The following is a 25797-nucleotide window of genomic DNA, read 5'->3' as shown; positions in this document are numbered from 1 at the left end:
TGAGTACTTTAAATTCCATCTATGTCCTTGCTTTCTAAATAGCCCTGCATCACAGCAAGGCTTCAGTAATACCAGAAAATATGATCAGAGCAATTTAATGTGCTCTTCTATCAGAGTTCTTGTTCCAATTAATGACAAAAGTTACAATTACATACCCAAAGCAAAATTAAACTAACCACCCTTTCAAGGAAAATGTGTTTCACGTATACTACCTTTGTCATTTTAGTGACAAAGCACAATAAATAAAATGAGCAAGACCACAGACAATTTTTTTTTTTTTTTTTTTGAGATGGAGTCTCACTCTGTCGCCGAGGCTAAGTGCAGTGGTGTGATCTCGGCTCACTGCAACCTCCGCCTCCCAGGCTCAAGTGATTCTCCTGCCTCAGCCTCCTGAGTAGCTTGGGCCACAGGTGCCCACACCCGGCTAATTTGTGTACTTTTCGTAGAGACGGGGTTTCACCATGTTGACCAGGCTGGTCTTGAACTCCTGACCTCAAGTGATCGGCCCACCTCGGCCTCCCAAAGTGCTGGGATTACAGGAGTGAGCCACCACGCTCGGCCCATAGACATATAATTTAACCTCTTTCAGTAGCCTTTGTTAAGCAAAACTTAGGGGAGCCATTGTTTTTGGACTAAGCTCCTGCATTAGGCCCCAAAATACCAGACCAAGACAAAATGAAGCCACTCATGCTAAATGCCACATAATCAAACTAAAAGTTCAAGGAAGCAGATAGTCAAAGCAGACCATCTTTCCCTGAAAACAGATAACAGTCTGCCTGAGTCAACAACATAAAGAATTCCCCTCTGCTTTAATCCTGACATTAACCAGTCAGCTTTTTCTCTGTTGTTGTTTCCTTGTCCCCATCTTACAAAACCCAGCGTTCTGCCACTACCCAGCAGACGTTCTCATTCTATTTTGTAGAATGGAATAAAAGCCAATTAGATCTATAACAGACTGTGAATAAAAGCCAATTGAATCTATAACTAAATTTGTGATAATTTTGTTTTTTGATACCTTCAAGGTAAGATTAGATAAGCACTTTGTGAATTATCAAGTACTATACAAACGCTAAATTATTAAGCATGAAAAATGTAATATTATAATATTAAATACAAGGAACAATTTTAAATAATGAAAGTTAAATAATGCATTTTAGAAAAATAATAGTCCTGCTACATTTATACGATTTGTATCAGTTAATTCTAAACACTGAGGTGCTTTTGAGATACTAATCCCAGCTTTTAAATAATTTCTGATGAAAATTTCTGTAAAAAGACACTACACTCAATCCTGTCCTAGCATTAAGTCTTTGAAATTAAATATGCCCTCCTACTTTCTGAGGTGGTATACCTACACACTGTCATCTTCTAGGATAATGTCTTCCCTCACTTCTCCTCCCTCATTTAAACCCTTCTTTTTGGGTCATCAAACAGATTTGGGGCTCATGAATTACTTTAAAAAACAAGAGCAACAAGAAAAAGGGAGAAAAAAATTCCTTTGATGAACTCACTTCCTAAATTAATGTCCAGCTTCTTTGTCACTCACTCTTCTATCTTTGCAATTTGGTTGCTGCCCTCACCACTCTACTGCAATATTTCCGCTCCTCTTCCAAGGCCAAACAGTGGCCACCTCATATCCACTTTCTCCTGGACCTGTCTGCACCATCAGACTACAATTCAATCACTTAATAAACACTGATGTGGCCTCCATTCTCTCCCTGAAAAATACTGACATAAGCTTCTAATTTAATCTTTCTGGTAAATCAATTTACCATGTTGCAAAAAGAAAAAAAAAAAGGGTGATCAATAATTAAACAAACTAGGCATTAGGCAATTTAACAATTTTTTGAATGAAGTTTTTTGGTATATATATATATATATATATATATATATACACACACACACACACACACACACGGCATATTTTGAGGTGATATATTAAAACACTAGAAATATAAAAACCATATAAAATATGTTCTTTGCTCTCAATGAGTTTAAAATTTAGTAGCAGAAACAGACAAGTGACTCAATTTTAAGTTCATTGACAGAAAAGGTTGCGCAGAGAGTAACTACACAACAAAGGGGGAGCACCTTAATATTATTTGGAGGTAAGAGGTAAAGAGTTGTCAGGAAAGAATTCTGAGAAATGGTAACAGTTGAGATGAGTTGTGGAGGACTCCAATGCAGCAGCTGCACATACAAAAGAAAAGAAGTAGAAAGGAAAGACATGCTTTCAAGACATTCCGTGCCCAGAGAGGTGAGATGACTAACATAAGCAGGTTAAATAGCAGTTCTGTTAGGAAGGGTACGGGGGAGAAATTTAAGAGACAAAACTATTAAGGCAGAAAGAAGCTATACCATGAAGAATACCAGGAAAGCCATACAGAACCACTACATTTTCAGCAGAGAAGGAATATATGTGTATTTTAGAAAAACCCCTTTGGCAGTGTTGTGAGGGTAGCCTGAAAGTAGTCTAGGCAGAAAATGGCCTGAAATTAGGGGAAAGAGAAGAGGAAGCAGAGACATTGAGGAGCAGAATCTATAATAAGAGGTGGACTAATGAGATGCAGGGGTAAAAGAAGGGGAGACGTTAAGATGTCCCAGATTTCTGACTAGGCCAATTACTTCTTACCATCACTACCACTACAGCTCTTATCTCCAAGCCCATAATTTCTCATCCAAACTAAGCACAGCTTGCTAAATGGTCTCCCTGCCCCACTCTTCACTCCCAACCTAGATCCATCCTCTACCCAGCAGTCAGACTGATCCCTCTAAAGCAGGATACATCACGGTAACTCTGTTTCCAATGTTCTCTCATTTTAACTACAACAAATCCAAACTCATAAATGCCTATATAATCTGTTGCCCCACCTCTTCCTTCTCTTCTGTATCCATTCCTGCCATTCCTCAACCTAATTACCTCAAGTGCTGCTAAGGAGCCTTTGCATTCACTGCTTCATCCAACAGTCCTTTGGCTGCCTTCTCAGTCTTAGGACTCAACTTACATATGATCTCTTCAGAAAGAATTCCTGATCACCACAGGCCAACTCTACCACCTCGCCCTATTTTATCTGTCCTAGTAATTCTCAATTACTGACGTTCACATATTTTGTCCTCTCGCTTCTATCCATATTCCCATCTCTGCCAAGATAAGATCCTTGAGGACCGAGACTATCTTATTTGTCATTCTATTCCTAGAACCTACGCCAGAGTCTGGCTGGGGAAAGGCCCCCAATAAACAGTTACTGACTGAGACACAGCACAGCAAAGAGCTATATTCTGGAGGTATATTCTGCACATGACATCCTATGAGCAGAGCTTGAGAGTAAACTGAAAGCCAGCCATGCTGTGACAGGTACCCAGTGTACACGCACTCACTCAGGAAAGGCCTACTGCATAGAGCAGAACCTAGGCAACCCCAGGACTAATAAGCTGGACAGCAGACAGGAACTATGAAAAGGGGTGACGAAAACCAAAAGAAAACTCCAAGGAAGAATTTCAAGAAGGAGGAAACAATGACCAACCCCATCAAGGTAAGATCAGTAAAAACAGCAAATTGTTTACTAGACAATGTGAAAGTTTCCAGGCCCTTAGCAAGAGCAATTTTCATGGAAAGGTAGGCCCAGAAGCCTGCGGCTTATGAAGCAAAAGGAACAACCAGAAACTTATTTTCAGATTATTTTGACCAGCAAAGAAAAGAGAAACATAAGTGTAAACATGTTTAGAGGATTGTTTTTAATGATGACAGAGACCTGAGTATTCTTTACAGGCAAGCAGAAGCTGTAGTCATTGGCTGGATGATGACCACTAACACAAGATACCCGAGAAGGCAGAACTGGCTGAGATTAAACACAGGTAGAGACAAAAACTGCTCTTACCCTTGAGATTTCAAAGAGGAAAGGATGCTTGTGGGTGCAGGTATCTTTAAAAATGTCTGGAAAGGAAGTTAAGGATATGTTCCCTAATGTCTCCAATTTTCTCAGTGAAGTAGGAGACACTCTTTGAGGCACTGGCAATACAACGGTCAATGAGAATAGACAAAATTCCGTTTTACCAGGTATGTGACTAAGGTAAGGAATCTGAGGCAGACAGAGGAGAAACTTGGGCCCAGCTGAGTAGAGGCACCAATCCCCATAGACAAGAACTTTCTTCCAGCTCATTTTAATAGTACACGATTTGAAACGATGAATCTGTTAGAGTTGTTTAGAACCTAGGTTCCAGAAGAGAAAGGGGCACACTCCAACTATTATCAAACTAGTCCTGGTCATTCCAATTCATTATTTATACACACTCACTCTCTTACCTCCATTCATTAAAATTTAGGTAGAGAAAAAAAGATGATTCTCCAGAAAAAAAAAAGTTCACTATTCGCATATATTTCTAATTCATTGCCAATTGTCCCCAATCTGGCTGCATGGCAGAATCACCTGGGGTCTGTGTTGGGCATTCTAGGTGATTCTCACACAGATTTAGATACCAACAACTTCCCACATGTTCCTCCCACTGCTCTTCTCCTTCACTTCTAATCATCTGTCCGCTCAAGTGTCATCTCTCCAATTTTGAACTAGTTGCTATGTGTCTTCAGAGCACTCTAACCATGTTTTTTTCTCTATCTCCCCTGTTGTACTATTAAAGTCTTTATTACTAAGCTTCATCGTAATTCTAGCCTCTAGCCCAATGTCTGGCCCCTTCTAAATACTCCATAAATGGGCCAGTCATGGTGGCTCATGCTCATAATCCTAGCACCTTGGGAGGCCAAGGTGGGTGGATCACTTGAGCCCAGGAGTTCGAGACCAGCCTGGGCAACACGGTAAAACCTTGTCTCTACAAAAAAAAAATAGAATTACATATACCCAAAATAAAGGAAATTAAAAAAAAAAAATTAGCTGGGTGTGGTGGTGCATTCCTGTAGTCCCAGCTACTCAAGAGGCTGAGGTAGGACATCACTTCAGCCTGGGGAGTTTGAGGCAGTGGTGAGTTGTGATGGCACCACTGCACTCCAGCCTGGGGGACAGAGCTAGACCTTGTCTCCAAAAAAGAAAAAACAAAAAACCCTCAATAAATGTGTATTAAATGAAGACACACAGATACACAACTAATAAAACAACATATTATTATGTTAACTGTTAAAACAACAATAAAAGATGGCTAGACTGGTTAGGTTAAGAAAATACCTATACAGCACAGAATTGAAATTTTAAATTAAAATATCATTAAGAAAATACTATGCAAATGGGACAATACCCACCTACATCCTCTCCCATCTCTGCCCTAATTCTAAGATTCAAGTCCATGCTCACCTCACCAATATTTCACCTCCACAGCCCAAAACAAATGCTCAATAGAAAAAAGTCCAATACAAAACTAAAGGATCTAAAATGCTAGTTTGACTTATTAAATATTCAAAGAAACAAAAGAATATAGGACAGAGGCTTATTATACTTGGATATTCCCCAACCCTAATTAAACATTCCAAACACTTTAGAAGTTGTATGCTAAACCCCAAACTATCAAACATTAGACCCCAAAAGTTTAAGGAAAAGATGACTTCTTGGAATACAAGACAAATTTTCCCACAGAAACATTGTGACAAATGGTGGCAGGATAGCAAGACCAAGCCAGGAAAGCCCACTGGAACAGCCAAACTGTCCATACTTGACGAGGAAAACCATCATTCCATGGGGGTATGCCAGGGCTTCCACCAATATTTATTTGTGTGCATATACACTGCTCCTGCAAAATGAAAGCAAAATTCCAAAATCAATTGCTGAGACTAAAAAGCAGTACCTAAATCCCTTTGCATGATGCCTAACACAAAACAAATTATAGCTACTTTTATCCAGAACCCCTGATATTAAACTTTTGTCATAAAACAGCTTTATTTATCTCACTGAATACTAAATTCCAAGAATGCCAGGGCAAGTCCTTACCACTTGCCTCCCTCAAAGCCTGGCATACTGGAAGTGTTTAATACATATTTGCTACTGAAGAATACTTAGTGTCAACCAAATACCCAAACAACAAAGTAAATACGGGCAGTAAAACCAAATGGCCTATTTATTCTAGATGCTCTTTTAAATTAACCATCATACTTTTCATTCTGATTTGTCCCCTTAAAATTATCATCAAAATGAAAAAAGTATTTGGCTGTTAGCAGTCATATAAAAAAAAGAAAAAAGTGTAAAAATTCATGTAGAAAATATCCCTCCAAGAGTCATCAGTTTAGAAAACACTGTTTTAGACAACAAACAGTCCTACATTAAATGGCTGAGTGAGATGGGGCATCTAAACTTTACTTGGCCTCAATTTTCTTATTAAATGAGAAGTGGAACATAGAACATATTGATAATTTTTAGCTTAGATTACTTCACTGAAAATAGTGCATATTTCATGAAAATATGAAATACACAGAAACCATCCATAATTACACCAACCTCACAATGACTTACACAATTATTTTCCTCAAATACACTTCTATAAAGTTGCAATCCTTGTATACAAATCATTTTATTTTCTACTCTCCACCCCTATTTATAGTAAAAAGCTACGCATTACAAACTAGATAGAGTCGCTGGCCAATATCAAAGAACAATTTAATTTATGCTTACAGTGGTGGAAACAACTTAGAAACAATATTCTAGACAGCCACAAGGTGGTGATGTTGCACCATAAAAAGAACCTTTTTAAAAAAATAAAATAGATTATACCAACTTCCCCAAAATGAAATTGACAGTTTTCCTCCATTGCAGGAAAGGATATCAGTTACTATGTTTACTAGAAAACATTAGAAAGAAAAGAAAATGTATTCATCACACTTAGCAGCAACTATTCCAATTTTTAACCTAAGCAGCTATAGGCCTTTAAAACACAAAAACATAGGGCGATTTGGCATCATTACTCTATTATCCCACTAATCTTTCCTTTTCTCCCAGCTCCATCTCCTCCTCCACCTCTAAAAAGAGCGAAATATAATTTCACTTATCATGCATTGATGAACTTTATTTTTCCCATCCTTAAGATTCTTATTTCTCTGTCTTAAAATAATTTATACTAAAATTTAGCTATGTCAACAAAAGATAAACCTAAATGGTATCAGTACAGTTCTAAGAATGAGCTAGTGTTTTTCTTTTAATTTGCTATAATTTCTCAGTTTCTTATACAATATTATGTTTGCATATTACACCAAAGTTTTTACAGTAAAAAAAATATATATATGTGTGTGTGTGTGTGTATGTGTGTGTGTGTGTGTATGTATATATATATATATATATATATATATAAAAGCATGCATTTGATAGTTTTTCCCCTTACCCTAGTGAACATCAGAAACAGGTTTCCCACTCCTATGCTGCAGGTTTCCGAAGACAATATAATTCAAATAACACTAAGTACATTAAAACTTGGGTTCCAAACTTACAGAAACAACGTAAGTTAACGTATAAAAAGAGCTGTGTAGATACTTGCTAGACAGAAAGGTAAGATGATAAAGCCCAAGACCTCATACACTTAGGTGGGGCACCTGAGTTATGCAGAAAACATAGCCAGTCTTAAACACAGAACCTGAACCAGGCCTCTGACTCCAAAATATAACAGCAGCAGCAAACATTTACTGGGCTCCTATTATATGTCAGTCACTTTACAAAAAAATTCTCTCTGGCCGGGCGCGGTGGCTCAAGCCTGTAATCCCAGCACTTTGGGAGGCCGAGACGGCTGGATCACGAGGTCAGGAGATCGAGACCATCCTGGCGAACACCGTGAAACCCCGTCTCTACTAAAAAATACAAAAAACTAGCCGGGCGAGGTGGCGGGCGCCTGTAGTCCCAGCTACTCGGAAGGCTGAGGCAGGAGAATGGCGTAAACCTGGGAGGCGGAGCTTGCAGTGAGCTGAGATCTGGCCACTGCACTCCAGCCCGGGCTACAGAGCGAGACTCTGTCTCAAAAAAAAAAAAAAAAAAAAAAAAAAAATTCTCTCTAACGTTATCAATTATCTATTAGAGTCATCATTAATAGTCTTATGAACAGATAAGAAAAATTAGGTTGAAGTAAATTGCCCAGGGCCATGAAACTAGTAAAACTTTGAATTTGAAGCCAGATTTTCTTGAGCTCAAAGCTAATGCTCTTTTCACTACATATGCACTGCAGAAACAAAATATATAATAAGAAACGCTGAGCTAATCCCATGCCTTAAAATGAGAAGTTTGCTGTATCAATCTGAAGTTACTATTCTCTTATTTTATCAACTAAAGCTTACGTCAGGTGGTTTTGTGGGCTGTTAAGCTAGCCTTTGAAAATATCTTTCCTTAAGGTTAAGAGAGAAAGAACAATTAATCGTAAAAAGATAAATGTGTAAAAGTATAAGCACATAAATAATGGAGTAGGTAAGCTGTTAGAGATCATGCTTAATAAATAATTTCCATGTATTCTGGGAAAGCATTCAGGACAACATGACATTCACATTCTATGAAGATCAAACTTCAGTATAATCTCTTATTTCAAAATGACACTAACATTTCCATAAGTAATTGGTCACTTGATTCAAACTGATATTTTAATAGTATATTTGCTTAACTGACTTTTTTCCTAAAAATTCAAAAATTTTTAATATTTTGGCATCCCTGAAATACACATACTTGCTGCATTTATGAAGCAGCAGAAAGCAGAGTCACGAAGTTGAGCTGAGGATGAGAGGTGATTAAAGAGAATTACTCAGAAACTCAGAGCTTCTTAATGGCAGGCGAAACCCAGAACTGCTGATGAAACCAGCACTCTTCCACAGTGTGCTCATCAGCAGCATATCATGACTCGAAGTTATGTTCACCTCAAAACATCTTCTGATTGTTTCTTAATACATTAAGAATTCTAATTTATCAGCATTTAAGCAGCCATGGAGATGTCCTAACTCTTCAATTCCAAAGTGCCAATTTCAAGTTTGAGAAGAGCACATTTTGGTAATGTAATGTAGAGAACAGTTTTTAAGTCAGACAGACCTACGTGCAAACTTCAACTCTATTTGTGCATATTTAACCTGAGTCTCAGTTTTCCTGTTTGTTAAATGAGGATACTAAAACCAAATTAATATAGTATTGTGTATTTTTTTTTTAAAGGTGTTAATATTAACTGTGGGAAAGTGGAACTCTTTTCTAGAATCAGGAATTTAGAAGGTGCCCAATAACAGATAATTTCCTAACCCCATCTCACCATGATCACCACCACTCTAACCACACTCTCAATTACTCTAAGGCACAGAAACTCTCAATATTTTTCTTCTACACTTCCACAACATATAGAGAAAAGTAGGTAAAGAAAGCCCCTCACACACCTGCAGTAAGGATTAGAAATTACATTTAAGAACTTGAAAGGAATACAGTACTGCCACAAAATCTGTTATAAATACACAATTTCAAGATATTTTCAAGTTATTTACATAATAGATACACACTGTTAATTCACTATTTACAAATACTCTTCCTAAGCATTTTAAAGCATACTGTAAAGGATAAATTTTCACCAGATAGTCCTCATTCTTAGAGGAAAGTATTAGAATCCAAAATACAGGGACACAATATCCACAGACCCAAAATGCAAAAAACTAAAAAAACCTGAAAGTTCATTTAGCAACGAAATCTGACCTGATGTGTGGCTATTTATTAACCTTACTTATCCACACACAAGCATTTGCCAAACAAAGTACAGGCACTGCCCTAGACTTCACTGGGTTTTATTTAACAGTATATGGAACGGATTACCTTTCCAAAATTCAAGAAAATTCTGAAATAGATCTGACATCAATGAGAAGGTATTATAGACCCAGCCAAGTGAATATGTACTGAAAACCAAGTGCCAGCTTTAAGTCACACAATAAACCCATGAATTGGGCATATTATTCTCACTTTACATATGATACAACTAGGGCTTAAACTGAAGTTAACTTAAACAGTATCACTCAGCCCATGGGTGCCAAAACTCAAATCTAAGTTTGTCTTACTTTATTTAAGGCCCGAACTCTAAATAGCCAATACATTAATGGAAATTAAATCACAAAGAAAGTTTTAAAACAAGTTACAATTACCACTTTTAACCTAGAAAAATGGTATTCCCAAGTATAATATATACCTTCCATTCCGTATTCACTTGTAAACATCGACACAATATTTCACAGAGCATAGACAAAAAGAGATGGCTATTGTTTTTCCCCGAGAGAAAGGGCTCAAAGAGACACTGAAAACAAACACAAATACAATAGGCTTCTCATGGCCAGGTGCCTTGGCTCAAGCCTGTAATCCCAGCACTCTGGGAGGCCAAGGCAGGCAGATCACTTGAGGTCACAGGAGTTCGAGACCAGCCTGGTTAACATGGTGAAACCCCCACCTCTACAAAAATTAGCCACCGGGTGTCAGGTACCTATAATCCCAGCTACTTGGGAGGCTGAGGCAGGAGAATTGCTTGAACCCAGGAGGCGGAGGTCGCAGCGAGCTGAGACTGCACCACTGCACTCTAGCCTGGGCAACACGAGACTGTGTCTCAGGAAAAAAAAAACCAAAAAAACAAAAAAAACAATAGGCTCCTCAAAAAGAAATGTCAACTAATCCTTTCCACTCAAATTTAGAAAAAAAAAAAATCATGGCTTTGGCATATTTTTGACCACAAAATTACTAACACAGCAACCTATGTTTATTTCAACCATATTTTTAGGTTTTTCCAGGAAAAAAGATCTACTCTTCTGATGACAGGATCAGATTTTGGGTCCTGCTGGTCATGGGTCTGAGGAGGGTTTAAGTGAGACAGCCCATAGGTGTCATCACTGTGGCCCTAAATAAGAGTTAGAGATTAGCTTGAAATTTGTTTTGTTTCTTTCATTAATTTAAAATTCAAACCTTTTCTCATGACTTTCCAAGTCAATGCCCTTACCCTAAACAAAGGCTTTTTCCTATAAGAGACACATCATGCCCCCAACCTACTTTCTAGTCAAAAGCCCAAATTCCAAATTTGACACATTTCAGTTAAAAATCTCTATTTTTAAGTGGCTTACCTTAGCTAAGTGAAAAGCAATCAGACTATTTAATAATGAATCATAACTTCTAGCTGAACTCTCAGTAGGCATTTTTAAAAAAGAATTAGCTTTGCTCAAAGTAATTTCTGCTTTTGTAGAAAGAAGTACGGAGGAAATGTTTTGAACAAGGAAGCCTAATGGAGGTCTCTTTGCAGTATCATTTCTCTTGCCTACTCCTCACTGTAATCACCCTGTATCAAGTTTCTAGAGTTTGTTTGGATCAAGTCCTTGGCAATTATCTTAGGCTGTTTTAAATGTCTGGAAGGTTCAGATGTTAAGCTCTCTTTGTATTTACATTATACATGTGTACTTAAAGAATACTTGAGGGCTGGTCACACTAGCTCGAAACTTTAATCCCAGCATTTTTGGAAAGACGGCAAGGTGAGAGGATCACTTGGGTCCCAGAGTTAAAGACCAGTCTGGGCAATAAGGTAAGACCCCCCCATCTCTACAAAAAAATAAAAATAAGGCAGGGCACGATGGCTCATGGCTGAAATCAATCCCAGAACTTTGGGAGGCCAAGACAGGTGAATCACTTGAGGCTAGGAGTTCAAGACCGGCCTGGCCAACATGGTAAAACCCCGTCTCTACCAAAAATACAAAAATTAGCTGGGTGTGGTGACACATACCTGTAATCCCAGCTACTCGGGAGGATGAGGCACAAGAATCACTTGAACCTGGGAGACAGAGGTTGCAGTGAGCTGAGATCGTGCCACTGTACTCCAGCCTGGGTGACAGTAAGACTCTGTCTTAAAAAATGAGTAAATAAAATAGAAATAAAAAATTAGCCAAGTGTCGCGGCACACACCTGTACTCCCAACTACTAGGGAGGCTAAGGTAGGAGGATCATTTGAGTTCAGGAGGTTACGGTTGCAGTGAGTCGTGATCTTGCCAATGCACTCTAGCCTTGGGTAACAGAACAAGACCTTTCTCAAAAAAAAAAAAAAAAAAAAAAAGGAATATTTTAGCTAGCTAGAAAAATGACCTCTGACAGAGCACACTAGGACCCCAAATAACCAACTCAGTTTCTACCAATAGTTCTCAAACTAACATGTATAAAATCTCTTGAGACATTTGCAAAAAATGAAGATTCCTAAGCTCCACTCTCAAGGACCATATCAGAGATCTCAAAGGATACTCAAAATCAGCATGTTTAATAAGCATCCCAGACGACTGTTACACAAGGACTGCACTTTGACAAACACTGGTCTATACTATACTTCATCTAATGATGGTGTTAATGATTTCTTGTTCCCACGCTGCACAGCAAAACCATCACTACCTGATATACTGCTAGCCATGTTAAGTGAGTATCCCAGATTTCATGCTTACCCTTTTAGCAACTGTTTTTTATTTGGCCAGGCATGGTGGCTCACGCGTGTAAATCCCAGCACTATGGGAGGTCGAGGTGGGGGGGATCACTTGAGCCCAGGAATTCAAGACCAGCCTGGGCAACAACTCTACTAAAAAAAGAAAAAGAAAAAAAAAATAGCTGAGCATGGTAGTGCATAACTGTAGTCCCAGCTACTTGTGGGGCTGAGGTTGGAGGATTGCTTGAGCCCAGGAGGTCAAGGCTGTTATAAGCCATGATCACACTATTGCTCTCTAGCCTGGGAGACAGAGCTGCCAGAGACCCTGTCTCAAAAAAAAGTGAGGGGTGGAAAATTTGATAAGGAGCTCTGCCCATGCCAAAACGAAGCTAGAACTGTCTTTGAGAAATGAGTAGCTCACAGCAAAGTGAATACTTGTTTGAATTTTCAACTTAATAATACTGAATTACGAGCAATAAACTTGCTTTAAGGGCTTATGTTCTGGCCACCATGCTTTCTGCTTTATAAACATTATTTCAATTAATCCTTACAAAAATCCATTAAGGATGGTATTCTTTACATTTTACAAAAGAAGAAACTGAGGCAATCCTACCATTAAACAGTACTACCACAAGTCAGGTCTGCCTGACTTTAAACTGTAACTCTTAACCTGTATACCAAAAGTGCCTCTATTGTTAAAAACTTAAAAAGAGAAGAGCAATCTAGTTTGTTTACTTCTAAGGTAAAGAATATCCTACTTTATCCAAAACAGGTTCATTTAATTCTCTTCCCCAGTCTAACTAAACACAGACAAAAAATAGGACATCTTTGCAAGTTGGGGCTAATGTATAACCACAGTATCCTAATTTCAAGTCAGGACTCAACAGTCAGCTTCCACCTAGCCCAGTCAATCAGATTTATGAGTATACTGAATAGCTACCAAAAGAACTTGTTTTCCTTGTTTCCTAAAAGGCTATCATACCTACATTGTTAATGCTAGGATATTTCTTAACTACCCAAGTAATTTAGGGTAGGGAGGAGAGCCATCAAGAAGCACCTTCATGTAACTCAATCCGTGCCCTTCTTTGTGCCCCGGCCTTTCCAATTTCTATAAATCATGTTTCTCAGTACATCCAATTACCAAACTCCTCCCCGCAACAGCCAATGTACTATTTTCAGAAATTTGCAAAGAGATTTGCATGAGGATGCAGGGGCCCGTTTTTAGTGTACATGAAATGCTTCAAAAATGCTTCGCAGCTATGCACTAATAACCTAAATTCTTAAAATGAAATGCACTCACTACTCCACTCAGAAGCTATAATGTAATAAAAACTAAACACTCATTTTCTTCATTTCACCTTTAACCATGGCATTACTTAGCAGCCAACATGAACTAAAAACAAACAAACAAAAAACACTGCTGAGACTAAAATAAAGCAATAATGGATAAGGCTAAGAGATAAAGCGAGAAAAACCCAGATAGCAAGCAATGAATCTACCTGTTCTTGGAAAGGAGAAGCAGCACCTTATTCATTGTATTTCCGTAAGAGAGGATTTCCATTCCAGTCTCTAGAAGGAAAGAGATTTCCCTCCACTATAATGACACCTCTCAAAGGAAGAGTAGCTTATCCCAAGCTTTTTCAAGACATTGCAAACAGAAAATGCCATTGGGGCTGGGAGCACGGGGGGAAAGCCTGCTCACTCTGGTCAAGGCCAGAGTGATAGTGAAGACACCCTGCTCCCCTAGGTCTCAAATCCAATCACAAGGGCAGAGGGAATTGATTTCTGCCCATCTGTGGCCCATTCTCTGCATGGGACGCTGTCTGCTCCAATTCACGAGATCGGGTAAATCACTACTTCCGAGCAGTGTGGACTATTGGGTCCTGTACTTTGTTAGATCCCACTGCCCTCAAGTAGAAAGCAAGTCAATCCTGCCCCATTATGGTGGCATACTAGGAAAAACCTCAGAGGCCGCAAATGTTCTCTTCTTTTCTAACCAAGGATAGTGCCAGCTATTCCCATCTGCGTAGTAAGCCAGATGTGCTGTCATTTGCACTTTTTAGACTCAGCTTTCCCTGTGGCAGGCTCAGACTCAAAATCCAGATTTGCAGAAAGTAGTAAGCTGTCTAAGCTTCAGCTTTCAAAACAGTTTTCCGGAAGTCCTGTTTTGGTATAATAAAGCTGATGCTATACTTAAATAAAATTTATGGTAATCTGTTACACTGATGGCCCCAAATGGATTCACATATTTGTACCCTTGAACCTGGGCTAGATTTCTGACTTGCTTTAACCAGTATAATGAGGTAGAAATGATACTGTGTCCCTTACAAGCCTAAACCTTAAGAAGATCTGGTTGCAGACCAGGCGCGTTGGCTCACGCCTGTAATCCCAGCACTTTGGGAGGCCGAAGCGGGCAGATCACCTGAGCTCAGGAGTTCCAGACCAGCCTGGCCAACATTGGGAAACCCCATCTCTACTAAAAATACAAAAATGAGCTGGGCATGGTAGTACACGCCTGTAATCCCAGCTACTCGGGACGCTGAGGTGGGAGAATCGCCTGAACCTGGAAGGCGGAGGTTGCAGTGAGCCGAGATTCAGCCACTGCACTCCAGCCTGGGTGACAGAGTGAGGCTCCCTCTCAAAACAAAAGATCTGGTTGCTTCTGCTTTGTACTCTTGTGAGCCCTAAGTCATCAGCTACCAGGTAAGGCCAGCAACTCTTCTGGAAAGGCTACATGGAGAGAAAAGCAGCCACAGAGTGATCACCAGCAAAACCTGTCCAAATGAGCCCAACTCAGGAAAGCAAAACTGTAACAAAGAAAATGGTTGTTTTAAGTGACTTGGTTTAGGGCTGTTTGCTACACAGCAACACATAACTGAAACTACGCTCACCTGGTTCCTTGTGTGTTCTGCATAATTTCTTCAAATCCCAGAAAAAGGACAGGTACAATTAATTACACTCTGCAAAATTACAACCTGAGAAGATAAAGTCCTATGCCCTTGTTAATGTCAGTGATTCCACTAAACTCCAGGTTCCAAGAGGACAGGCTTCATGTCTGTCATCTCAACACTGTACTCCCAGCACCTAGAAATATGTCTGGCACATAATAGGTACACCGGTATGTGCTGTGAGTGAACTACAGGTTTAAGCAATGTCAAGATTAGGCCAGGCGTGGTGGCTCACACCTGTAATTCCAGTACTTTGGTAGGCCGAGGCGGGCAGATCACCTGTGGTCGGGAGTTCAAGACCAGCCTGACCAACAAGGAGAAACCCCATCTCTAGTAAAAATACAAAATTAGCCAGGCTTGGTGGTGCATGCCTGTAATCCCAGCGACTTGGGAGGCTGAGGCAGGAGAATCTCTTGAACCCGGGAGGCGGAAGCTATAGTGAGCCGAGATCACGCCATTGCACTCCCGCCTGGACAGCAAGAGGGAAACTCCATCTCAAAAAAAAAGAGAAAGAAATGTCAAGACTAAATCAACAAATGCTAGTCTTCCTTATAACTTAAAAACCATCTGACACATGGTTTTACATTATACATAAGAGTTGTTTAAACATATGAATTGAAGTGCCCACTAAGGAGGGCTTTTTAATATATTTGGGTTTGTTTCAATGGTAGAGCTTATGATCTAATACCAAAAATAATAAAATATCATTATATAGGTTGAGTATCCCTAATCCAAATATCCAAAATCTGAAATACTCCAGAGGGTGTTTCTGTTGAGTAATGTAGGTGCCTCAAAGTTTCCCATTTTGGAGCATTTCAAACTTTGAATTAGGGATACCCACTTTATATATATTTTGGAAATTAGATCCTGATTCATATGCTCAAAAAATGCAAATTTTCAAAGACTAAGCTTTTATAAAAGGGAAACACAAACTTCATCTGTAAAAGCAACAGAATTCAAAATTTTCAAAATAAAATAAATATCTACATTTCACCAGTGTACTTTTCCAGATAAGAAATCAACTTCTGCTTTATCCTTGACAGAATAACTATTCTGTGGCACAATGCTTACAAATTTAAATATCACCTACCAGTAGCCACTGCAGTGAGATTACCATTTTAACACAAAGGAAAAAAACCGACAAATTCACCTCTACACGGTACAAAAGTTTAATACAATCCAAACAGGTAAATTCAAATCCTTCACATACAGCTCTTAACTAATGTTCCATTGTACATGAAGAGCAAGAAGTCGGGTGGGAAAAGAATACTGACATAGGAACAAAAATAAGGTTTTAGTTTTAGTTCTAATTGTGGCCACTAACTAGCCACTCTGGAAATGTAACTTTTTAAACTTTTTTTTTTTTAGCCTCAGCATATTCATCTAAAAAGCAATGGCTAGCCAGAAGCGGTGGCTCATGCCTGTAATTTCAGCACTTTGGAAGGCCATGGTGGGAGGGCTACGAGTCCAGGAGTTAGAGGCCAGCCTGGGGAAACACAGCAAGACCCCATCTCTATAAAAAAATTTAAAAATTTAGCTGGGTGTCATGACAAACACCTGTAGTCCCAAGTACTTGGGAGGCTGAGGTCGAGGCTGTAGTTTAGCCATAACTGCGCCACTAAACTCCAGCCTGGGCAACAAAGCAAGATCCTGTCTCAAAAATAGATAAATAAAATAAAATAAAATATAAAGCAATTATTACTAACACACTTACTTATCAGTTGTCATGAGAACCAAACGATAAATATAGTTATTATTTACAAATGTGAAATGCTATACTAACATAAGCTATAACACTCTTCTTAATGCCAGCTAAAACAGTAAAATTTATCTATGTATGTTTGTATCATTTTTCCTCCATTAAGTATTATTAACTAGTTCCTTGGATACCATTATAAAGGCCAATTTATTGGATTTTCCACTGCTCATTATAATCGTTATCACATTTTTATAGAGTAAAAAACCCAGTCTTTCTAATAATTATGAAATCAAAGTGTATTAACATGCAATAACATGCTAACCTATTACCAGGGAGATAATCTTATAGGTACAGAAAGGTCAACTGTTTACCAATCACACTATGTTTTAACCATACTAGCTAGCTACTTAATCCACCCACAAAAAATTGAATAGGAATCTTCATTTACTTTGTAAAGTCTTCATTTTTATTTGATAAAGCCTTCCTGAAAGAAAAGAGTATTCTGAAAGTATAAATGAATAGAGAAGATAAAGTTTTTTGTTTTTTGTTTTTTTTTTTGAGACAGAGTCTCGCTCTGTCGCCCAGGCTGGAGTGCAGTGGCGCCATCTCGGCTCACTGCAGGCTCCGCCTCCCAGGTTCACACCATTCTCCTGCCTCAGCCTCCCGATAAAGTTCTTAAAGTTTCTTATTTCACTTACGTCACCTCTCTCCTTCCTACTCCCTAGCCCAAAGTGAGACATACAAATAAAGTAACAATCCAAATAAATCACCTGATATTGCTAACTGCTCTTCTCTACCCAATTCATCCCTTAGACTCACCAGCTCTCAGGCACATATTAAACAAGGAGGGTAGATACTCTGACGAAAGTCTAGGACCCGAGAATCACAAAATGTTAAAAACTAGAAGGAATCTTGTGGGATCATCTAGTCTTACTGACAAGGTCACTTAAAGGCAGTAACTATATTTAATTGATGGTAAAGCCATTGTATTATCTTCATACATAAAAGAAAACCATCATTGTCAACAATCTCCTGATTCCACTTTACCCACCAGCTGAATAATGCTTCAGGCAAATCATTTAAACTCCCGGGCTAGTTTATTCTGTAATATAATAGTAAATAACATTAGTCAAAATTCTCTGTAAACTGTAAACCACAACACAAATGTAATATTGTGTCTCTGTATATATACGGCATATCTCTACAGTAAGAGTTCTTATCAATACATAGAGGAATCTGAAGGTTCTACTGTTTTAAAAAGCTCCCAGTAGGCCTGGCATGGTGGCTTACGCCCTAACTGTAATCCCAGCACTTAGGAGGCCAAGGCAGGCTGATCGCTTGAGCTCAGGAGTTCAACACAAGCCTGGGCAAAATAGTGAGACCCCGTCTCTACAAAAAAAAAAAAAAAAAATACAAAAATTAGCCGGATGTGGTGGCAAGTGCCTGTAGTTCCAGCTACACAGGAGACTGAGGCAGGAGAATCTCTTGAGCCTGGGAGGCGGAGGTTGCAATGCACCCAGAAGGCACCACTGCACTCCAACCATAGGGACAGGAGTGAAAGAAATCCTGCCTCGAAAATAGAAAAAAGCTCCAAGTAATTCCGACATGAGTGTTGTGGATGACCTTCAGGTGGCCCATGGACTCCGCTAAAATTATATCCACGAAGCATAGGCACATATGGAAAATTTCCAGGCCAGCATAAGTTTTACCAAGAATTAGTAATCCCCCAAAAGTTGTAAAGTAGCACACACATGCTAAGGGTAAAGCTTCATGATCTTGCTCAAAATGGTACCACTGTTCTCCCAACCAACCTGAATCAGAATCAGTTATTTTTACTTTCTTCACTTGCCCTCTCATCCATTTTGGCTATTCGACTTCCTTTCTTCCTTTCCATTCGCCTGCACCACAGCTCAGATCCTCACTACCCATGACTACAAAAACTGGGAGGTCTTTCTACCTCCAGGTTCTCCCTACCTCAATTCACACTACAGGCCGCTATCCCACTAATCCTTCTGAAACAAAGTGTTCAAATTGTTTCACTCCCAACTCAAAATCATCTGTGGAAGCCCCATCACCTAGTAAATCCAAGGTCATAAGCCTGGCATTAAAAACAACCCATAAACTAGTTCAAATTTTCCCTTCAAGTTTTACCATCCTTTATCCTGGTACAAATAAGCTTATGTTCCATCCAAACATAAGTACGTGCCTCTCCCTAAATAGGGACTCTGTGCTCTCTTAGAGAGATACCTCTTTGCTTGGATTACCTTTCCTGCCTATCCAAAGTCATAATCGTCCTTCCAAACCATGATTTCAGAAGCCATAAGCTCTACAAACTAACCCTCTTATCTCTACCTTGCCAAGTAAGATCTGAGCTCTACTCTTTAAAGTTTACTTCTGAGAGGATTTTGGTACCATTTATGAAACTTATATATTAAAAGACAAATAGGGCATTTGTGTATAGCACTATCTACCTAATTAGTGTGAAGGCAGAAACTGCTAATCGGTTCATCTTTGTATTCCCCAAAATACCTCCCACAATTATGCAGTAAATGCTTAACAACTGTACAAGGAAGTAAAGGAAATTTCAGCCACCGTGGGGTAAACAGCAAAGATTACCATCTCTTTGAAGGCAGAGACTTTATCTGTGACATCCTGTATTATGCCGGTAGCTCATAATTATTGCTTTTCAAAACCCTGATGTAGATCTTACCAGCAGTTTCGCATTTTAAGGTAAGAACTATCTGAAAATGTTAATAAGCTATGTCCCAAAGAACTATTCCAAATACTTTACAATTCCCAATCTGAGTAGCTCCCAACACTTGGCCACTACACTTTCCATTTTTTAACATACTAACCATTTATAAAAAATGATCATTTCTAGTCGCAGCTAATTTACTACTTGATGGCTAAAAACAAGTCACACAATAAAAGAATGTCTTTCTTTTTTAAAAGGTGCATTTTGCTTGCGTAATACACACAGATTTGGTGAGGCAGGTAAAGTGGATTTACACATGAACTCTTGTTTAAAAAAAAAAAAAATGCAGGTAACTGTAAACCAAGTATTTCAGGTAAAAACACCAAATGGGGAAAATAAATATAACTTTGGACATGATTTTTCCCCCATTACTATTACTAGTAACATTTTAAAGCAGAAACACAAAATCTTGTTCTACATTAACCTACACACACACAAAATTTTGTTAAACTTATCAAATAGAAAAAGAAAGCAAAATCAAGCCCCTGAAAAATATTTTTATTCTGGAAGAGTAAAAATGTCAAAATTATAACAGACACTACTCTTCTTTGGTAATGAAGGTTTCATATATTTACCAGAGCAAAGAAAACTCCAAATCGACAGAGCAAAGAAAGGACTGTGAACAAGACTGATCATTTAAAGGTCGTAAAGGTAAGGAGCAAACTACAAAATTAAATTTTTTTAAAAAAGGACACGAAGATGAAAGGAGAGTCTGTAAGTCACAGACAAGATAAGGACTGGTAAAATCTGCAAGGTCACTGGAACCTACCAGGTCACAAAAGGTGGAGGTGGGGGTTGCGATGGGGGGGCGGGGGATGGGGAGCTGCAGAGTCGGTGAAGAACGGGGAGTGATAAAAACATGTCAGAAAAAGACGTTCCAAGGCTGCAGTCCTTGGTTTGCAACGCTCAAATTGGGGTTAAAGTCAGGGCACGGGCAATGAGTCCATATATTTGTGTTTTGAGGGAGGTGTTAGGGAAAGGTGGAGGAAGGCGAAGAGAAGGCTAAGAAAGCCTAAGAACTGCAGCTGCAGAGTCACGGAAACACTTCGCTCCGCTCCAGGATCACTGGCACAGGCCTGTGCCAGGACGAACTCCGGGTAAGACCCGTGACCCCACCCTAGAAAACTCCCGACTCCCTGGCTGGAGAAGGCAGCCAAGGTAGGGCGGACCGTCCCCCGACGGCCCCTAGGAGGGTCCAGCCCGGAGGCGGACGGCGCCGGGCGCCCAGCACCGCGACCAAGGCTCCGGGCCCGTGCCCCCTCCCGCCCTGGGCGCCCGCACCCCCAGCCCCGCGCCGCGCCGTCCTTACCCGGCGCGAAGCTGTCGGCTCCCGGCAGCCGGGCGGCCACGGCAGCGGCACCTCCTCCTGCGGCGGGCGCCCTCACCCTTCCGCGCCCAAGATCGCCATCTCGCAGCAGGCGCGGCGGCGGCAGCCACCCAGGCGTCGGCCCCGGCAGCCCAGGCCGCCAGCAGCCACTCGGAACCCGCACGCGGAGCTTGCCGACACCCGACCCTCCCCCCACCCCCACCCCGGCCACGCGCCACCCCCAGCCGACCCCACACCTCCCTTCCTCGGGAGCGCGCCGCGTGGCCGCGTCGCCGGCGCCGCGCCCCGAGCGCGCGCCTCCCCGCCGGCCCCGGCACAGCGCGCTACACCGCGGCCGCCCAAAGCCTCCAACTCCGGACCCGGAATCCGCCTCCCCCGAGCATGCGCAGCGAGGGCGCTCGGATGCTGCCTTAGGAAAACTCCGCTCCTCCTGGTCTTCCGAGCGGTCGAGCGGAGGGGGAGGGACAGCCAATAGCAGGGAGGGGCGGGGCCTGAACCCGTGGAAGGGGCGGGGCCGTCGCTGAGATTTGGGCAGGGGCTGCTCTAAACGCGCTCTGGGCACTGCTAATTTGACTTTCCGGTCGGCGGTCGAGCCCGGAACAGGACTTCTTAAAATCCGGGGGCAAAAGTAGGCTGTTCATAAATACTCCGTGACCTGAGTGTTTGACCTCGAACCCATTGCAAGAGTAAATAATTGCATTTAGCTGTTGGTCATACCCGAAGACTTTCAGTCCGTTTTTTATTAATCAAAACGTTCATCTGTGGAAGTCCCACCACCTAGTCCTCACTCACATCAGCCCAGTGATAAAGCAGATACTTACTGACCAAGTACACGTGTTGGCACAACTAACGCACACAACAATCTGATAAAGTAGCGTCTACTGTCTGCATTTTACAGAAAAGTCAACTGGTTTAGAAAAGTGCTGCTGGTTATATGTATTGCTTTTAGAAGAAAGGTCAATATGCAAATAGAAGTCCGTGAGACCACATTACTTACCAGGTGATCCGGTTCCTACTTCAGAGAAGCAGAAGCCTTCAGGCATGGATTTCTACAGCTTTCCCAACCACCTGACCAACCCCGATAGATTATATCTACGTCCACACCCAGACTTACTAGTTTTCCTTCTATCTAGGGCCAGATGCCCCTGCCCCTCTCCACTGCCTGCTCCCCATTTTGAGCGGTCCTTGGCACATCTTTAACTTCACTGTCTCCACTGCCTACAACTCTCAGCATAATCACGTTTTAAGACTAGGTCCTAAATTTTCCCTTGATTTTAAAACCTGTGGTTCTCTCTCCCCTTCCATTTTAACTAAGCTTTTGAACTGTGTACCAAAAACAGCGCCATCGCTTCATCAGTGTGTACAGAATTCAACAAGTATATCTTGACTGAACAATGCACATTCCCGCCTACCTCCATGCATTAGTTCTTGCCCTCTGGTTTCACACTTGAATTTGGTGCACATTATATACACAAAGATCATTCGAAAATATACATCTGTGTCACTCCACTGCTTAAAATCATTCGTTGGCTTTTCGGACCTCTCCTGACAAAGATTAACGTGATATTCAAGGTTCCTTTGATGCTCACATGCTCTCTCTCTCCTGTTATGAAAAACTCTTCACAGTGCCCCATATGTGCCCACTCATCTCTGCTTTAAACATGTACTAAGATTTTCTTCATCTTTTTCTTTTGCTGTCCGGTCCCTTTAAATAAATGCAATAATGTGCTTACAAACACGTCCTCAGAAATTCCTTAGGTATTCCCCAGCAGGGATCTGGACTCCTTCTCTAGAATGCATGCAGGCCTCCTGCTTCCTGCTCTGTGTTTCACTTTCAGCTCCCCTCATTGCTCAATTTCCTCCCTTGCTCAGAAGCTCTTAGTACTCACCTAGTCCCCAAGCTGACACCCAATATTGAACCAGCCTTTTGTTATTGACTATCTGTTTGGTTTCAAATGAACAATATTATAAATAGCATTCCATAACCATTGTTCATGTCCTTATTCACTGTCTTAGATAAATTATTAAAAGTAATAAAAAAGTGTGAACAAGTTTAGCCCTTTTGAAACATATTGGCAACTACCTTCCAGAAAGAGCATAGGCTCAGGTATCACATCACCCAGCATCAAAACACAGCTCTGCCAGCCAGTGCCACATTCTGACTTTCACAGACCCTAGGTGTTATACCTGTGTGGGCCTCATCTTCCATAAAATAATACTACATAATGTATTTTATTACTGCATTGGTATGAAGACAAAGATATTACCATTATGCATTAAAATATTTTCTTTGACCTAAACATTCAATTTTTTGCCTTCTGATTTTAAAAGAAATTAAAACATTTTTGTGGGCCCCAGAAAGTGTTATAAGCCTGAGGCACTGTGTCTACTGTGCCTAATGGATAACCTGACCCACCTGCCACCTATAAGCTGAGAGATTTGGCCAATTGCTTAATCTAATTGTACCTCAACTAGAAAATTAGTATAGTGCTTCCAGATGTTGTAGTAAAATAATATATAAATTGCTGTAAGTAACACGCATAGAGCTACTTAACACATGAGCATGGCACATAATCAAGAAATTACTGTCAAAATGGTTATCAATTTTCCCACAGCACTACATGACAGTATGTGATTGTCCTTCTTCCATGTGCCCAAATCATCACGGTATGTTTTCATATGTGTATGTATGGTAGCTTATTTTTTGTCCTTTGTCCATTTTCTTACTGAGGTATTTCACAAAAGGGTGCTTCATGCAATGTAGATATTAATCCTTTGTGAAACTATTGATCGTTTCCATTTTTGTATTCTTTCATTATTTTTTACTTCACACATCTTTCGCATCCTGAGATCATATAATTCACCTGTCTTTACTTTTTTCTACTTGTTTGACATTTTACTTTTTTCATTAAATAATTTAATTTTCTAAGATTTATTTCACAATGATGATCTAACTTTTATTCTTTTAAAAATAGCTCAGGGTATTCCTCCAAACCATTTGTTTAAAAAATTGTTCTCTAACTGTAGTGGTTTTAAAATATGTCTACAGGCTGGGCACTGTGGCTCACACCTGTAATCCGAACACTTTGAGAACCCAAGGCAGTTGGATCACTTAAGCTTGATACCAGCCTGACCAACATGACAAAACCCCGTGATATGGTTTGGCTCTGTCCCCACGCAAATCTCATCTTTTTTTTTTTGTTTTTTTTTTTGTTTTTTTTTGAGATGAATTATTGCTCTGTTGTCCAGGCTGGAGTGCAGTGGTGTGATCTTGCCTCACTGCAACCTCCACCTCCTGGGTTCAAGTGATTCTCTTGCCTTAGCTTCCCGAGTAGTTGGGATTACAGGCACATGCGACCACGCCTGGATAATTTTTTTTTTTTTTTTTAATTTTTAGTAGAGATGGGATTTCACCATGTTGGCCAGGCTGGTCTCGAACTCCTGATCTCAAGCGACCCTCCTGCCTCGACCTTCCAAAGTGCTGTGATTACAGGCATGAGCCACCATCCCCAGCCCTTATCTTGTCTTGAATTGTAGTTCCCATAATATCCATGTGTTGTGGGAGGGACCAGTGTCAGATAATTTAATCATGGGGGCAGTTACTCTCATGCTGTTCTGGTGATAGTGAGTGAGTTCTCACAAGATCTGATGGTTTTGTAAGGGGCTTTTCCCCCTTTTGCTCAGCACTTCTCCTTGCTGCCACCATGTGAAGAAGGATGTGCTTGCCTCCCCTTCTGCCATGATTGTAAGTTTCGTGAGGCCTCCCCAGCAATGCTGAACTATGAGTCAATTAAACTTCTTTCCTTTATATATTACCCAGTCTCGGGTATGTCTCTATTAGCAGCATGAGAACAGACTAATACACCCTGTCTCTATTATAATTTTAAGAATTTTTTTTTAAATTTCTTAATAAAATATGTCTTCAAATATGTGGATACTTCTGCCCTCAAAAAGTGAAGCCTAGCCAGGCACAGTGGTTCATGCCTATAATCCCAGGACTTTGGGAGGCCAAGGTGAGAAGATTGCTTGAGCCCAGGAGTTTGAGACCAGCCTGGACAACACAGTGAGACCTCATCTCTACTAAAAATAAAAAAATTAGCTGGGCATGGTGGTGTGCACCTGTAATCCCAGCTACTCTGGAGGCTGAGGTGGGAGGGTCACTTGAGCCCAGGAAGTCAAGGCTGCAGTGAGTCATGAGTGCATCATGATTGCACTCCAGCCTGGGTTACAGAGTGAGAGCAAGACTCTGTCTCAAAAAAAATAAATAAATAAAAAAGCCAGGAGGCAGAGGTTGCAGTAAGCCAAGATCGCGCCACTTCACTCCATCCTAGGCAACAGAGCAAGGCTGCCTCTCGAAAAAAAAATAAATAAATAAAATAAAATTTTAAAAAATAAACCAGTGGGGCCTAATTCTCTTCCAAATTGAATGTAGACTGTAATTAGTAACTTGTTGTTAATAGATATAGCAAAAGTGACAGTGTGTCACTTCCAAGACCAGGCCATAGAAAGGCATCATGGAGCCTCTCCCACTCTCTCTCAGATCATTCTCAGTTGCCATATGGCAAAGACACAGGAAGCTGCCCTATGTAGAGACCCACATGGCAAGGAACTGAGACATCCTGCCAACAACCACCAGAGTCTGGGGCCTGCTGCCATCACCACGTGAGTGAGACATCTTAGAAGTGGATCCTTCAGCCTAAGTCAAGCC

General features: G+C 40.5%; 1 protein-coding gene across 11 annotated transcripts in view; it reads right to left on the bottom strand.

Moving 5' to 3' along the window:
- WWP1 (WW domain containing E3 ubiquitin protein ligase 1) overlaps positions 1-21264 on the bottom strand; it is a 141005-nt gene extending 119741 nt beyond the window's left edge. For 7 of the 11 annotated variants that reach the window (XM_015145628.3, XM_077942299.1, XM_077942298.1 and 4 more), the window contains exon 1: positions 21072-21264. The gene's annotated coding sequence lies outside the window, so the exon portion shown is untranslated. 11 annotated transcript variants of the gene reach the window in all.
- Positions 21265-25797: the final 4533 nt, after the last annotated feature.

Source organism: Macaca mulatta, chromosome 8, assembly GCF_049350105.2.
Source record: "Macaca mulatta isolate MMU2019108-1 chromosome 8, T2T-MMU8v2.0, whole genome shotgun sequence".
Classification (NCBI taxonomy): Eukaryota; Metazoa; Chordata; class Mammalia; order Primates; family Cercopithecidae; genus Macaca; species Macaca mulatta.
This window is presented reverse-complemented; position numbering and strand designations above follow the sequence as displayed.